The 3,325-nt window shown below is 44.4% G+C and overlaps 1 long non-coding RNA gene across 1 annotated transcript; it reads left to right on the top strand.

Annotated features, from left to right (window-relative positions):
* Positions 1–481: 481 nt before the first annotated feature.
* LOC132673515 (uncharacterized) lies at positions 482–2,649 on the top strand. The gene is made up of 3 exons (XR_009608089.3): positions 482–593; positions 844–1,012; positions 2,134–2,649. It is a non-coding gene; the product is annotated as an uncharacterized LOC132673515 (long non-coding RNA).
* The last annotated feature ends 676 nt before the right edge of the window (positions 2,650–3,325 follow it).

Below are 3,325 nucleotides of genomic sequence, written 5' to 3'. Positions count from 1 at the left end.
AGAAGACTGGTTACCTAGGAGTGGGGGATTAACTGCAAAGGGGCACAGAGAAGGTTCCAGAATGATGGAAATGTTTCATCTTTTGCTTGGGTGTTGGCCATACAGGTGTACACATATGTCAAAGCTTAGTGAACTATATGCCTCAGATCTTTTTTTTTTTAATGTTTATTTATTTTTGAAGGAGAGAGAGACAGAATGTGATTGGGGGAGGGGCAGAGAGAGAAAGAAAGACACAGAATCTGAAGAAGCTCCTGGCTCTGAGCTGTCAGCACAGAGCCCGACGCAGGGCTCGAACTCACAAGCCATGAGATCATGACCTGAGCCGAAGTCGGACGCTTAAGTGACTGAGCCACCTAGGCGCCCCTATGCCTCAGATCTTTGGGTGTCACAGTGTTGTGTTGTACATCATCCCTTGATTGAAAACCAGCAACAGACCAGGTCTCAGATTGCCTGCATCACAATGAAATAAGCTTCCGGAAGATTCTGAAGTCTGAAAACCTGTGTGGCAGACATACAGGCTGATCGTTCAGTCTCCATCCAAACTGGGGCACTAGAGGCAGGGCAGAAGAGGTGGGCACTAGAAATAATTACAGGTGTGTATTTTTGAAGTATTTCCTTTGGCTAAGTGGGTTTTATTATATTAGTAGACCCATTGGAATTTTTTTTAAAGAGTAACATTTTTCATTAGAATGTTAGCATTAAAAATTTTTCCATAAAACTGCTTGTGTCCTTCCTCAAAACTATAATTTTTTTGGTTAGTACATTTGAAATTGTTGACACTTTAAGATGTCTCCTCTCTGTCAGACCATAACATTTTTAATTGAGATGATTTTCTCTCTGCAGGTGCAGGGGTATCTGGTAAGCTCAGAGCAAATTCAGCTCTACAGAGAACATGTTCACGACTAGTTTTTCTCCACATTGAAACATGTAAATATTTCACCCAAATGCATTTATGGAGACTGGCTTCTTGTTTCTGTCCTGAGAAGCTTTCTTTGGCAAATACTCCGACGAGGTAAGAACTCATCAAATAAGTCACCTGTTTTGACGTTGTTCTCATACGTGATTCTCTCGAACGTTTCTTTATGTTTAGATGCAGCGAACTTGAAGATATTTTTATTTTGTTCTGTTCCAGTACAAAATACTAATTTGCTTAATGAAAATTAGGGCTTCATTAAAAGATGCTGTCTACTCGTTGAGCTATTATTCCAAAGCACAATCATATCATTTCTTTCTTTTTTTTTTAATTTTGAGGGGGGAGGGGCAGAGGACGTGGGGGACAGAGAGAGAATCTCAAGCAGGCTCCGTGCTCAGCATGGGGCTCCAACCCACGCCCCTGGGATCATGACCTGAGCCCAAATCAAGAGTCGGACGCTCAACTGACCAAGCCACCCAGGCGCCCCAGTCATATAATTTCTAAACCAAATCCTATATGCTGTCAGGACTTGTTTCATTTGTCACCCCCTCAACCTTGTATCGGATAAATATAGTGTCTTCCTGTTTGCAAGCTTGCTTTCAATAACTATAATTTCCTCAAAGGCTCCAAAGCTGGAGTTTCTGTTGGCTATTGTCATTGTCGTTAAATTGTCTGATGCAACCAAAACATTCAGAGGGTTTATTTACAAAAGTTTCAGGCCATCACAGGACACTCAGATGCATTTACAAAGCTCTCCAAAAGCTCAAGTGTTCCCACAACCTTCCTCATGGCGGGCAGCAAGGTACAAACTACCACATGGAAGGTTTTATTTTTTTTTTTAATTCATTTTAATTCAGTATCTTCTTGCTATAACAGGTCGCTCTTTAGTTACTTTAACTGAGTGCACATAAATATTTGTAAATTTGTCCGCGACACTGACATGATTTGATCTGTGACAACTTACGTGATCTGATGGTTAGATCGGCTCACCTCGTTGGGCACAATTTTGAATCGTGTGTTCTCCACAACCTGCTCTTCCTTCAGATATCTGCTCCACACGTCTTTTTACTGTAAGAACATGGCTTTTGTGAGGAAGCTTCCATCGCATACATATGCGTATTATCACCACCATAAAACAAGTAGCTTTATCTGCAGGGGGGGATCTTCCTCAGTGAATTTGCTAGTGCTTGTAAGAATCTCAGGTGCTTTGCCTCCAACAGGATGAAATTGTGAAAGTGGTATTTCTAGGTCATAAATTGGACTGAAAACATTGAACCTTTCTTGGAGTTCACCGATTTCCCGTCTGAAGTATCTGAGGACATGGGTTAAGATTGGCTCCCTTTACCAGTTTGCCAAATCCTTCTTCTGCTGGTGGAACTGACGTATTAACAGCTGATGGCTGGCCTTTCAAACGTGCACAAGAAAAATTAGAATCTGAAATGAGCCGGCTGAGCTTGGAAGGACGGAGGGTAACCTAAAAGAAAAGTCATGCTTCCAGGTGAGATGTGCAAGAGACCTTCTGCAGCCACATGTGGTAAAATCCTGTCTTTGGGCAAAGCCCTCCTCAAGGGACCACTGATGTTGGAGGCAGAAGCTTCTGTGTGATCCGTGTCCTTGCGAGGGCCTGCGGACAACATGAATGAGCATTTTGTGCCAACTATAGCTTCCGCGTAATTGTAATGACCTCGAGAAATTCAGCGCTTGGTTTTCGATAAACGTGTACTTTCATTATTTTAGCTCATGGCTGCCAAAGGGCTTTATTGCAAAATTTTAAAAGCATTAGCAAACAATAAAATAAGCACTTGGTTGTGTCTTTATCCCTGCAATAAAGGACCGTTTGTAGCGAGAGTGTGCCTGCTGCTCGCGGTCTGTATGCCCTACGGCCGGATGGCTGACCTCGGCCTTCATCAGGTTTCACAGACGTTCGGCTTATAATGTCCCACCGATCCCACTGACTGCCGGTTGGGGGCTTTGGGGTTTTGTGGGTGGTGGCATGGGCCACAGCACACCCGGCTGTCCACCAAGTGTGGCCCTTGCTGGGAGGCAGGAGAGGCAGACACAGGGTCTGGAAAGCGTCTCCAGAACAGTCTATCATCACGGGCGGTCTTTCAGCTTCGACCATGTGTTAACTTAAAACTGCTCACTGCAGGGGCGCCTGGGGGCTCTGTCGGCTCAGCATCCGACTTCGGCTCAGGTCACGATCTCACGGTTTGTGAGTTCAAGCCCCGCGTCGGGCTCTGTGCTGACAGCTCGGAGCCTGGAGCCTGCTTCAGATTCTGTGTCTCCCTCTCTCTCTGCCCCTCCCCTGCTCATGCTCTGTCTCAAAAATTAGTAAGCATTAAAAAAATTTTAAATAAATAAAACTGCTCACTGCACACATGGAGAACACTAGCAGACAAGACCGTCCCAAAA

The sequence above is a fragment of the Panthera onca genome, chromosome C1 (genome assembly GCF_046562875.1).
Source record: "Panthera onca isolate mPanOnc1 chromosome C1, mPanOnc1 haplotype 2, whole genome shotgun sequence".
Lineage (NCBI taxonomy): Eukaryota > Metazoa > Chordata > Mammalia > Carnivora > Felidae > Panthera > Panthera onca.
This window is presented reverse-complemented; position numbering and strand designations above follow the sequence as displayed.